We start from the raw sequence: 14,111 nt of genomic DNA, 5'->3' as shown, positions 1-14,111 counted from the left end.
CCTGGGTTGGGGGTGAAGTCAATCTCACCCAAACCACACAAATAAGAATAGAGACAGAGGGGTAATTTTCCAAAGAAACTAGGTGTCCTGGTACCAGGGAGGAGGGGACTAAATGCTGGACAGAAAGCAGTAGGTATCCCAGAGCTGGGACTTTCCTTGGGTGTGAAATTTAAGAGGGCACCAAAAATTCAACAAGTTAAATAATATTTTAATGCACTATTTTTAAAAACTGAACTAGCAAACTGCAGCCTGAAAGCTGGTTGCCTTTTTCTAAAAAAATATAGAACTCTTCACAAATTTGTGTGTCATCCTTGCACAGGGGCCAGGCTAATCTTCTCTGCATTGTTTCAATCTGAGTATATGTGCTGCCAAAGCGAGCACCTGGCCGCCTGTTTTTATTACAGCGGCTGGGCTGCTTCCTTTGGGAGTTAGGCTCTGCCTCACGACTGCCTGCAACATTGTTGATGTTCTAGAAGAAACTGTCTGGTCCCTGAGGCTTCTTGGAACCCAGGAATTGTGAGATGCTCTTTTCCTATGACAACTCTAAATTGGCCTCCTGACTCAGAGAGGTGTGGGAAAGCAGAGGATGCCCCGTGTCCCTAACAATTAAGATCAAACTCCATATTAACAGCACAAGCCATTCACTTGATTTTGAAGAAAGAAGAATGGCGGGAGGCCTTGGATTCAAGCTAAGCCTCTGCCTAATATCTCTAGCCCCGCACTCAGGCTCCTCCACCCCAAGCTGATGAGGGCAGGCTCAGCCAGCTTGCTGGCGATACGTGAAATCTGCTGCGGACAAATAGAGGAAGAGGCAGACCCTGTCCAGTTTGCTGCCAGACCAAGGCAGGCCTTGCTATTCTGTGTGGGCAGGTTATGGCTTCAGTTACTGAGCCAGGCTTTATCCTCTGTGACAGCTCATAAAAAATCAACACAGTCTTAAATGCTATCAGAAGCTTGTGCCTAGAAACAGCTTGTGTTGATGAAAGGGAGAAAGGCATCTTTCCTTCTAATCGCATGTGTGACTAGGAAGCCAGTATTTCATTAACAGGACCACAGGTAACCAGTAGAAGTGACTAGTAACTCACAGGGAAGCCAAACATGTCACTTTAAATAACAATCTCTATTTACTTCTAAGAAACACATTCCTGGAAACATCATTAAGAGCCATTTGTCAGCTCTGTGACCCTGGTGAGTCAACTGGACACTTAACCATTTGGGTGCTCGGTCTCTCCAGGTGTGAGGTGAGGGACAGGACTTGAGTGATCATCTCTGAGGTCCTTTCCAGCTCTGGCATGCTACAGTCCTACCAGATGGGGGGTCATTTCCCTTCCCTCCCTTCCCAAGCAGAGGTAGGCAGCCCCATAACAGCTGTGGCACCAGAGGACCAGGGCAGGATACATGGTCAGGGCATAAAACCTGTATATACTGGCAAGTAGGACTGATGTGCAAAATAAATTTGCACTGTCGCCTACTATTAGAACTTAGTTTAAAATAATCTCAGGGGGACTTCTCTGGTGGCACAGTGGATAATACTCCACGTTCCCAATGCAGGGGGCCCAGGTTCGATCCCTGGTCAGGGAACTAGATTCCACATGCATGCCGCAACTAAGAATTCACATGCCACAACTAAGGAACCCATGTGCTGCAACTAAGGAGCTGGTGAGCTGCAACTAAGGAGCCCTGGAGCCACAACTAAGGAGCCCGCCTGCTGCAACTAAGACCCGGTGCAACCAAATAAATAAATAATAAAAAGTATAAAATAAAATAATCTCAGGAATGTATTACATTCCCAAATAATTTTTTTTCTACACACTTGTGATAGTTTGGGTCCTCTGAGAAGCAGATGCCAAGAGGGGAGGGAAACACCTGTGAGGGAAAAGGAGCAGGGGGAACTGGGGGAGGTGGAGAGAACCTCCAGGACTCAAAGCAAGTCTGTCAGCCGTGAAGGGAGAGGGGGACACAGGAAGGCTGGGGAGGAAGGGTCTCAAACCTACAGCACCATTCTGAGAATGTTTCAGATAGACTGAAATCATTTTCCTAGGGCTGCCAGAACAAAAGACCGTGGACTGGGTAGCTTAAAGAATGGAAATTTCCCCACAGTTCTGGAGGCAACAAGTCTGAGATCAGGGTGTTGGCAGGATTGGTTTTATTATGAGGGCTGTCTTCTTGGCTTGTAGATGGCTGTCCTCTCCCTGTGTCTGCACTTCATCTTCCCTCTGTGTAGTCCTGTACCCTAATCTCCTCTTCTGATAAGAACACCAGTCATATTGGGTTAGGGCCCACCATCATGATCTCATTTTAATTTAATTACCTCTTAACAAGTCACATTCTGAGGTACTGGGGTTAGGACTTCAACACATGAATTTGGGGGGACACAATTCACTCTGTAACAGACAGGTAGGGTGTCCTCAAGCCACAGTTGCCCATTAGAGGAGCCATGCATCTCACAGCAACGGGACTGCGTGAATATCCCCACCATGTTCTGTCCTTGGCTGGAAGCAGCCCACAGGAAGCTTGGCCTTGTGCAAACACCATGGTGGATTCAAAGAGGCTGCAGCTGGGGCCGTCAGTTAATTATCCCCCTGCTGGCAGGAGATCTGTGGCGCATTTCCAAGCTCACCGCGACCTTCAATCTTCATTTACTAAATTGCTCAAGAAAAATAAATTGACCACCTATTAGGTACTAGGTGAGTGAGTCTCAACCCTGATTACATGACAACAAAATTAGCAGTGGAGATTTTGTTTTCCAGTGCATTTTTCTGGGCCCCATCTCTGCAGGGGGTCACTGAGCTTGAGAGCTGGTGTGCCAGGGGCTTGGGTGGGGAGGGTGCTGAATGGGACAGCCTTTGCCCACTCGGAGCTCTGGGACAGTGGATGAGAGTGACATCTTTAAAAGCCTCGTGCACAGAATAGCGGCCACATTTCCATGCCCTGGTTAAATCAGTAACTAGAATCAGCTGGAGGCAAGAAAGACTTGTTATGACTTATCAATCCGTAACAAATATAAAGTCCCACGAGGATAAGTTCACAGACTCACACTCATCCTACTTTCTCCCTCAGTTCTCCCTTGCCGGGAGCTTAATCTATACTTCTTCCAGCTGAAACCAGGAGAAATGACTCAACTCAGATTGCCGTGGGATTCCCTGCAAAGGCCAAACCCCAGTACCAACATGTTCATTCCTACAGTGCATCCCCAGCTGCCCTCCAGCTTCATCTGGTGGCTACCATCTTGGCCGTGTTCACAAATCTCCAGTGTCATGGAAGCACATTCCCCTCCTATTTATAGCAAAGGGAAGAAAGGCTACAGGCTCTGGCCTCTGCCCTGACGTGGAATGTGAAGGAAACACCAGGGTTTTCAGTCCCGTTTTGCCTTTTACCAGGCAGACCCCTTGGAGCAAATTATTTGCTCTCTCAACATCTCAATTTCCTCACCTGTAATTTGGAAGTAATAGTAACTACCTTGCAAAGTTGTTGTTGTGAGGATTAAAGAGATCACACAGGTAAGAATGTCTCCTACCACAGTGAGTTCATAGTTGGTACTTTATGAATACGGAGCCCCCCACCCCAATCATCAGAAAATTATTTTCTCTAGAGTTAGAACAAAAATTCTCTTGTCAAAACCACTGCGGAAATCAGAAAACCCCAGTTTCCACTGTCCTTGAAATTCTCCCTTTTTACCCCATTTATATAGCTGGGAGATTCCACAGCAGCCAAAACCTACTCTCCGGGAAGGTCCTAATGTCAATCTTTTCAACCTCATGTGAATTTCTACTTCTCTGGACATTCCTTCCAGAAGCATGGCATGATAACTATTCAGCCTCATCAGAGAAAAGAAAGGCTTTACCTCTTGGTAAAGAAAACCACATCAATAGCAAGGACCTTTCTGGTGGCCTCAAATCACACCAAATAGGTGTCCCCCTCATACAAGGGTGGCCGCAGCTGGAATAGCAGTAGAAATAGGAAGGGTCATCACCCCCAGGGGACTGCAAACATTTCCAGTAGGAAACATCTCTCTTCTTTCAAACTAAATCTTACCCTAGATACTGATATTTGTGAAACAGAAACGTATCCTATTTCATTAATATAAAAAATTTCAGTGCAAATGTATAACCTTTGCTCATTATAACCCAAAAATGTATGAACAGGAGACTGTGTTGAAATTAGGACATTAGATGACAGTTACATTTTCTATCATCTTCAGTAACTTGTTGTTTGGGTTGCTCAGTATCAAGGAAACCCTGCTGCACACTGTTAATGGTCCCAGGCTTTTAACAGCTCTTCTAGCAATCTTGGGAGACCCTTTGAGAAAACTGTCCCTAAAGCTTGAAGACATATATACCTATATAGCAAAAAGCACCCAGAAAGCACAATCATTGCTTAAATTATCTATAACATAATATTTTCCCATTGCCACATGTTTGCAATTCACTAGTTATCCCACAAGTGAGAATTACTCTGTAATGATGCATGTGAGCTTGGCCCAGCCTTGAATCCAGCGTGGTCCATGGGGCTGTGCTAAGACACATGCATAGCCTTGACTTTCACACAAGACCAGTGAGGAGTGGCAACCTTCCAGGTCAATACACACAGACAAGAGATTTCAATATATGCACAGCCGAGGGGACTTCCCTGGTGGCGCAGTGGTTAAGAATCCGCCTGCCAATGCAGGGGACATGGGTTCGAGCCCTGGTCCCGGAAGATACCACATGCCGCAGAGCAACTAAGCCCGTGCACCACAACTACTGAGCCTGTGCTCTAGAGTGCACGAGCTACAACTACTGAGCCTGCACACCACAGCTACTGAACCCCGCGTGCCTAGAGCCCATGCTCCGCAACAAGAGAAGCCACCGCAATGGGAAGCCCGTGCACCACAAGGAAGAGTAGCCTCCCGCTAGCAGCAACTAGAGAAAGCCCGCCTGCAGCAACAAAGACCCAACACAGCCAAAATAAAAAAAAAAAAAAAAAATATATATATATATATATATATAAAAATATATATATAGATATATGCACAGCGGAGATGTTCCAATAAGATTTTTCCAAGGCCACAGAAGAAGTTCACATGGAACTATAAATTAATGTGCTCATACCTCCTATGGTTAAAATTACAATAAATCTGTTTGATTATTCTGTCTTTTATTACTGTTTAAAGGCACTTTCATTTTTTAATGAAATTTGACTCAAGAGTTTGCAGAGCCCCCGAAGCATCTCTGCAGGACCCCGATCCCGGCCCAAGCTGAGCCCAATACAGTTGGAGGAACCAGGCCCAGAGAAGCGCAGGGTCTTGCCCGGCTCACACAGCCCATTAGTGGCACAACTACAATGAGAACTTGAAATTTCAGCCTCCTCGGCGGTCAGCGCTCTTAGCACGACATCAGAGTCCTGGGAGGCTCCCTGTGTCCCATAGTAAGGGCAGCAGTAGACATCAGCACGTAGCCAAGCATGAAATCCTTTCCCACAGGGGAGAGAAAATTCTTGAAATGACCAGTGGCTTTTATGACTCAGGCTGTGCTGTGGAGTGTGGAAAAATCATGGTTTGTTTGGTTTGGTTTAGTTTTTGAGAAAGAGAGGAGCCAAGCTACATCACGCCAAGGTGTGGTCATGCTGGGTCTGCGCTGGACCCCTCAGTAAATGTGGGGAGGGGATGCAACCACTGTGGACTGGAGCGGAAGGTGGGAGATTGGGGGCCGGCTTTGAGTCTGGGCCAACAGAAGGGCAAGCCCAGGAGGCCTGGGGCAGCAATCTCTCCATCTGCCAGACAGTCGCAACAGCTATTCTAAGCACTGGCCTGAGGCCAGCCTTGATTGATTTCAGCAATAAAATAACATGTTCCAAAGCTCATCTGTTTTGGACCATAAATGACAGAGAGAGCTATTACAGAATGTCAAATTTGTCCCTCTGTTTGGGACACATCTCTGTATTAATACTTGTTTGGCCTCTACAAGTGATTCATGTGGGGCAGCAGAATGACTAAGTCACTGTCAGAATAATTTACTCACATCTCTCTCATTATTATTGTACGTTCTCTCCTAGAGCCAAACATTATTCATGTGTCTCTCTGACCATGTGAATATTAATGTCACCGAAGGGCTCTGTTTTCTCTCGGCTGAGCTGAGACATGGTAAACATGAGAATAAAATGCAAAGTGTTTCCAACGATGGTTATGAAGCCCTGTGGTTAAAGGGTCAACCTACATTTTCTAATCACGGAACAAAGGAACGATGACCAAACTTGGAATTAATAAAGAAATTCCACCTCTGTCCACACCTCAACTATTTCAAAGGCCTTTCTAGTGCTGCCTCAGTGAAGCCAATTTTCCCTCCTACCCACAGGCATCTTCTCACTGCCCCAGGCTCAGGAAGCAACTGGGCACCTTCCACTTTGTTCAGACTCCCCTTCCTTCAGGCAAAAAGAACAGAAACCCTCTCCAACTAGCTCAACAAAAAACAGGGACTGTGTTGGAAGGAAACTGGGGTTCTCTCGGGAAGCTGAGCTCATGAGAAGACAGGGCATACCTGGGGGACCAAGAGTTCCTTCTCTAAAGAGGTACATTTTCAACAATTTAAGGAGACATGTTGGTAGGAGGGTCACTGAGCTTGTGTTGGAAGGTTAGAGGAAAAAGTGTGATATCAAGAAAGAGTTTGACAAGAAGCACAACCCCACCTGGCACTGCATCATGGGGAGGTAGCTATGTGACACATGAAATCAACACTTCATCTACTTCTACCTGTGCCACGTGGCCATTCTTCTGTTCAAATTTGGTTAAAAGCATGGACTGTGCCACACACCCAGTGATCCATCGAAACACAAGGACTGCAGCCTAAATTCCAAATACCAGAGACTGAAATCTTCAGCTTTGCCTAAGAGAACAGCACTATCCTTGAACCTTTATTGTGGTTTGTTTTTTTGTTTTGTTTTTTAAAATCTATTTGGCTGCATCGGGTCTTAGTTGCGGCACACAGGATCTTCGTTGAGGCATGTGGGATCTTTCGTTGTGGTGCACAGGCTTCTCTCTAGTTGTGGCGTGTGGGTTCTCTCTCTCTAGTTGTGGCGCGCAGGCTCCAGGGCGTGTGGGCTCTGTAGTTTGCGGCACACGGGCTCTCTGATTGAGGTGCACGGGCTCAGGAGTTATGGCACATGAGCTTAGTTGCCCCATGGCATGTGGGATCTTAGTTCCCCGACCAGTGATCGAACCTGTGTCCCCCACATTGGAAGGCGGATTCTTTACAACTGGACCACCAGGGAAGTCCCTATTGTGTTGCTTTGTACAGGGCATTCTCTGTACTGATTTGCTGTGGTCATAAAGCAATTAACAAAACAGCTTACATTTGTATTTATTTTCTATTCTATACTTTTCTGACACACGTTTTTTTCTCTTCAAAACCCATTCCTTTAAAGAAAAAAAAAAATCTGTTGGAGAAGTATGTGTTACAAAAGACCAAAAAACAACACCACCAACAAAAAACTGTCTAACAGCTGACATGCCAATGATCAAACCTGTGGCTTGTAGAGAAGGTGGTCAAACAGTGATATACAATGTACCCACGTCCACCCACCAGCACTTCAGGGCCTACCCTCAGCCAGACCCCAAGCTCACCATCAGACACTCAGGGCCAGGCTTTTTGATGTTTTAGTGTTCCCCAGGGTTAGACTGTGGCTACACTCTGGTCCCCAGAAACCCCCAAACTGCCTAGAATCCAGTTAGCTTCTCTCTTTACTTTTCTCAATTGTTTCTTCATAGCTTGCCATGTCCTGCTCATTTTGGGGGGCAATTTTATGACTTCATGTACAAGTAGTCTTGCTCTATGATTGCCCCCAAAATGGAAGACCTAAGGCTTGTATAGGGTGAAAAGGAAGCTTTCCATCATTAATGCAGCACACACCAGTGCTGTTGTGGTGTGTTCCCTCATGCTTGGAGGGATACCCCGTGTGTACATGTGGATTTCAGGTTTTGTTTCTTCAAAAGATGGGTGCATTTTTCCAAGATACTACTAAAAATATAAATGGAGAATGTTCACGAGTGGAGGAGAGTGGAGTAGTTGCCTAGATGTCTGATGGGCGAGGGATATGGGGGTAGTTTGAAAAGAAAGGGGACATGGGAAGAGCAAGAAATTTGGCCTAAATGGTTGTCGCCACAAGGAAGATGGCTAGTGTCTAAGCACGACTTGCCATGTGAATAGGAAAGAAAGACACATCTCATTTGAACTAACACCCCTGGAGCTCCAGGTGGTTTCCTTGAGGGGTAGGGGGGTTGTTAGGTACAACCACCATGTTGCTGGAGATGGTATTTCATCTCTTGCACAAGGGAATATTCTATTGAAGTAATGGCCCTGGAAGGACAACTGGTGGCCTTGACCCGCCAGCCATGGAGCTGTCAACCCTGGACCCACCCTCTTTGTCAGGTTTTCACAGGACTGTTTGCCCCAACCCTGCTTAGAAATGGGGCACTGCACCTGGCTTCGGCCAGCCTATCGTTGTTAAGAAAAGTAAATGGAAAAGAAAAAAAAGGAGAACAAAGAAGCCAGGGAAAGGAGAAGAGCCCAGATGAACTTCCTTTCAAGACTCTCTTTGTGCCAGGCACATGCTTCCCATCGGGCACCTGAGAATCCACTACTGTCCCGACAACACAGGAGTTGGTATTACTCTGCCCTTCAGACTAGAGAGGAAAGAGAGGCTCAAGGAGTTAAATGACTTGCCCAGGGACACACAGTTGACTAGTGGCAGTGCCAAGATTCCACCCTGAGGCTCTCTGACTTTAAAGCTCGTGAGCACTCATCACTGTTCCCACTCCTGGGGATTATCTCATTTTTCTTGTCTGGCTGTCAATGAGACCTTGCAATTCCCTCACGTCTCATCCTTTCCATTACCATCACCCTCACACGGCAACACAGATCAGGCGCTGCCAGCCCATGGTCAGCAGTCACTCCCTGCCGATGGCTGCCCCACTATTGGTCCTTTAGGCCAGCACACCACCTGCGCGTCCCATCCATTCCACCCATAAGATGACCCAGGCCATCTCCATGACCTCCTCCTCCCACTCACTTTTGCTCTGGTCCCACCTCCACTGGACTCCCGATAGCCAAAGAAGACAGCTAAAGGGACAAGAAATACACAGTGAACAAAACCGTCAGCACTCCAGAAATCAGTGGGAACTAAGAGGCACACCCATGGCGGGACAGCACCTACAGTGAGGAGAGGGCCTGGAGCCCAAGAAGTCTGTCTTCCCAGCCTTCTCTGCTGACTTCCTCCCCCATGGCTGGGGCCCGCTCAGCCTGCGTGGGAGAGGACCCCCTGTCTATAGAGCCTGGCCCTGGCGCCCCTTAGAGGCCACAGAGCACAACCCCTATTCAGTCCAGGAAATCACTTTGCCACATCATCTGTAAGGGGTTCTTCAGCCTTGTTGATCTGATAGCTCCAGTGACAGGGAGCTGACTACATCTTTCCACTGCCAGACAACTCTCACCATCAGAAAGACCACACCAACGTTCTCACTCATCTGTAGTCCTGACCTTCTTACCTAGATTTATGAAAATGACTCTTCATTTTCCCATAGGTCTTCTCCTTTAGAAGCTAAGCATTCCCGGGACCTTCAGTATTCCCTCGTAGGGTGTTTTCAGGGCCCCAGGACATCCCAGTGTCTGTTCTGGGATATCCTCCAGTGTATCGAAGTCCCTTTTAACTTTCAGCACCCAAAACTGAACCCTGTGCTCCAGACGTTGTTTGCCCTGTAAACGAAGGATGGAATATTTTTCATCCAAACACCATACTCCTATTTTTAAAAAATATACTATCAATTATTTTCTGGTTATTGGATACAAATACTTCCAACAAGATTCCAAGGCTTGAATTCAGTTTTCTGGTATCCAGAACGTACTGTTGGCTCTCACAGAGCCACTCATCAATCAATGCAAAACTTTACATTTCCATCCAGGACATTCCAACTTGTTGACATCAGGCTGCTGTCCCACCTTGCTGAAATTATTTTGGGTCCTAATTCTACCGTCAAACTCACTATCATTTATCTTTATATAAACCTCAAATTTGATAAGACATACTGTGTGCACCCGAGTCATTGATATGAACATTGAACATGACTGTTCAAGATCAAAGCTCTACAGAGTGTATTTAGAAACCTTCTTCCAGTCTGTCACTCATTCTTCAATCAATAATGCCTTAGGTTCCATCTTTCAAAAAAGTCACAGATTAACTCTCTCATAACTCAATCAGCATTTCTTCACCTTGTCCATTGAATGCCTCCTTACAATCCAGATACACCATACCTGTTGCACACCCCCAATCTGACTGGCCAATAGTTCTTCTGAAAGGGGAAATGATCACTGGGCATGATTTACAGCGAGCCACTGCTGTCTCTTGGTGAATTTCTACCGAGAATTCACAAAACATTCATTTAACAATTACCTAGAGAGTTTCTAGATTCCACCTTCTTTCCTTTTTTGACAATTAGGGCACTGTTTTCTTACCTTCAGTCTTTTAGTGCTTTCCTGTTTTCCATAATTCCTCAGAGATGACTGACAGGCATTCTAGTCTATTTACCCACAGTTTGCCTGAACCAGGAATATGAACTTATTCAGAACAGTTAGGTTTTTTTTTCCCCATTCCTTCCCCTATCTTGGGCTTCCATTTCCTGGTCTCCATGTTTTTCACTGTGTCGATCATTAACCTTGATACAATGGCAAAGTTAAAAAACAGCTGCATTTTCTCTTTGTCATCTGTAAACATGACATCATCTACCCTAAACAATAGGCTCATGCCTTTGTAGTTCTTCCTGCTCTGAACCAAATAAAAACAGTCATTATTCTAGTTCTTCAAGCCTAAGTTCACCCTGCAGTTTATTCGTCCTGCCTCTATCTTTACAAATTTATTCATTCATTCATCCATTGGATGAACTTTTATTAGGAAATCTATATCTTGCCCCCAAGTAAGATAGTTAAAGTAATTACATTCTAGTGACACATTCTCCTTTTGCCAAATTTTGGTATTTGCATTACTTGCTTCTACACACTTTCTCAGCACCCAGAATATCACGTTACTCCTTTGGATATAATTAGGGGGAAAAAAGGTTGCTGGAGAAAAAAAGAAGTAAGGTCCATATGGCAGGGCAGGAGTAAAGGTATTTACAATGCATCCTGGGGAGAGATTAAGAATGACAAGGAAAGTAAACCCTAGCATTTAAACCACATTCCCCCATTCGTGAGAAGGAAGAGAGTTAAAGCAGGCATTTAAGTGGATTTCTTCTGGTGGATGACAAGAATCACCAGTTTCAAGTCATAAAATCAGACGAGAAAAACAAAATACCTCTAGGCATGCGTGCAAAGTAAATGCATACACAAGCTTCTCGCTGAAACTGCAGTAGAGGTAGATTCTGAAACATTTCTAAGGAATTATTGCTTAATGTGTGCAAAAATATTACCGATGGTTTAGTAATGATATTTGTTCTTGTTATTTTGGTTAGTTAACCATAAAAATTAAAATAAGGGGGCTTCCCTGGTGGCGCAGTGGTTGAGAATCTGCCTGCCAATGCAGGGGACACGGGTTCGAGCCCTGGTCTGGGAAGATCCCACATGCCGCGGAGCAGATGGCCCGTGAGCCACAGTTACTGAGCCTGCGCGTCTGGAGCCTGTGCTCCGCAGCAAGAGAGGCCGCGATAGTGAGAGGCCCGCGCACCACGATGAAGAGTGGCCCCCGCTCGCCACAACTAGAGAAAGCCCTCGCACAGAAACGAAGACCCAACACAGCCATAAATAAATAAATAATTTAAAAATTAAAATAAGGGTGTCATATAGATCTGTGACCTCAGTGTCTCCAATTCTACGTTTCACTTAAGGCCTTAAGTTATTTAACAGCAAAATTCTCCCATCCTATCCCATCCCAGGGGTTTCAGGCCCTTAGTCCTTGGGTGTAAGGAGTCACTGATGCGTCGAAGCCATGTGGGCACGGGAGTTGGAGGAACCGATGAGACCCCAGTGAGTGAAGAAGCTTCTCGGGGCAGCAGCATTCAAAATGGACCTTCACGGGTGAGCGGGAGATGAAGGGGTGATCTGGGCAGAGGCCCTGGCCGGTGCTAAGGCATGTAGGGTAACCCACATGGCACGGAAACACCAAGAGCTGACCCAGGGAAGGAGCAGCCCGATGAAAGGCCAGGCAGTGGAATTGGGCCCATCTCTGAAGGGCCTCAAATGTCCCAGAAGGGAGCCTAGAATTTCTCCTGAAAGGAGAGAGGAACTAACTTGATTTGTGAGCCTTCTGGGTAGTACGTCTTGAGCTGCCTTGCGATTTCAAAAGACAAGGCAGGAGAGTTTGCAACATGAGTTCTCTGGGGAGTGGCTCTGGGAGGCTCCATGTTCTGCTTTGCTTCTGTTATACATTTTTCGTATATTATCTTTAAGATAACATCAGCAGTCTTGTTAGGCTAGGCCATAAAACAGGAATTTATTCAGTTCTGTCTCTGAAAAGCCGTGAATCACTCTTTCTGGCTGCAGTTTCTCTGTCTGTTAAATCAGGCCACAATACCTCCCCAGCTACCTCCTAGCCAAGAAGAGCTACCTTATTTTTGACATCTTACTGTGTGCGGGCAGGGTGCACAGACAGTATCTCATTTAACCCTCATATCAACCTTACCAGGGATGAACTATTAATATCCCCACTCTACAGATAAGGAAACTGAGGCTCAGGAAGGGCATGTGACATCCCTTAGGTCTTACAGGTGTAAGTGGCATAAACGGGATATTCCTTTGCTGAATTTCCGAGTAAGTCGAGGGGTGATGGTTGTGAGGCTCCCCACCCCCGCTGGATTCTAGGTGTTACTATGGTTGTAGGAAGCAGTGGGAAGACCCTTTCATTCTCCCCAAAAAGCTTTCACCTTCTGCACAGTGTGCTGCCTTTCTGTCTCCTGTCAAGCCGGTGCTGTCAGTTTGTGTTTAGAATACGGGGTTACTGATTTTAATTGTAGCCCCACCCCAGGCCTCTCCAGAATTCAACAGTTTGGGAAACGTAATCCAGCCCTCACCTCCAGCAATACTGTGACCCCATTTGCCTTTTTTCCACTTACTCATCACACCAGTGATTCAGAAACGTGCTGTTCTTATGGTAATTCATGCTTGTGCTGTCGTGTACAGGTGTTGGCCGTGACTTCCTGTTAGTGCACTGCTTTTATTTTTGCCTGAACTGGGATTAAATGACTTTGCTTATAGCAAAAGTGGAACCAAAAGTCCCTGGAAACCCTGGGGCAGAATTGGTCAGATGGTTTTGAATTTATGATGTTTTCCTTTGACGGAAAATAAGGTAACGTAATAATATAATTAAGAGGTGGCTGCGGCGTGATGGGAAGAATATAAAAGCTGAAGTCAGGAGACCAAGTCTCCTCCCCTCTTTCTACTGAATGTGAAGTTGTTTTTGTTAATTAAGAAACAGTCACACTATATGTATAACTGAATCTCTTTGCTGTACACCTGAAACTAACACAAAATCGTACATCAACTATACTCCAATAAAATTTTTCAAAATAAATAAATAAAATAAAATGTAAAAAAAATAAGATATAGTTCACACACCATGAAATTCACCCTTTATGGATGGTTTTTAGTACATCCAACCAACAGCCCTCTCTAATTCCAGACTGTTTTCTCATCCCAAAAAAGTAACTGCACACCCACTAGTAGTCACTCCCCATGCCCTTTACTGTGTGCCAACACCACCTAGACTTGCTCGCACCCCTCACCCTCTCTCTCTGGCCCTCTGCCCCCGAATCCCCCCCATCATCACCAGCCAGGTCACCAGGGATGAAGTCCCTCTGGCTGTGCACAGGGCCAGGATCATTGTCATTTCACTAACCATAAGGATGGCTCTGCTGTCCAGCACAATGTCATCCCTGACGGCAGAGAACCTCCACCACCTTGCTACAACTGGTATCCAGGTGAACAGATAAAGAAGCAGTCAGAGTGGGATGGGAAGCCCAGAGCGTGAGTTGGCCCTGCCTACTGGCATGGTTCTCCGCCACCCAACCACACTCAAGAGATGGACTCTCCAGCACCCGTCAAGTCAGCCTCGGGGAATATGAACACGGCGGCGCCCCTTGCCTAGGGAAGAAGTAT

The 14,111-nt window shown here is 46.0% G+C and overlaps 1 non-coding gene across 1 annotated transcript; it reads right to left on the bottom strand.

Moving 5' to 3' along the window:
* Positions 1 to 274: 274 nt before the first annotated feature.
* Positions 275 to 381, bottom strand: LOC132360968 (U6 spliceosomal RNA). Its single transcript, XR_009501285.1, has one exon. It is a non-coding gene; the product is annotated as a U6 spliceosomal RNA (small nuclear RNA).
* Between the last annotated feature and the right edge of the window lie 13,730 nt (positions 382 to 14,111).

This window comes from Balaenoptera ricei, chromosome 2, assembly GCF_028023285.1.
Source record: "Balaenoptera ricei isolate mBalRic1 chromosome 2, mBalRic1.hap2, whole genome shotgun sequence".
Classification (NCBI taxonomy): domain Eukaryota; kingdom Metazoa; phylum Chordata; class Mammalia; order Artiodactyla; family Balaenopteridae; genus Balaenoptera; species Balaenoptera ricei.
Note: the sequence above shows the minus strand (reverse complement) of the source record. Positions and strands in the feature narration are given on the sequence as shown.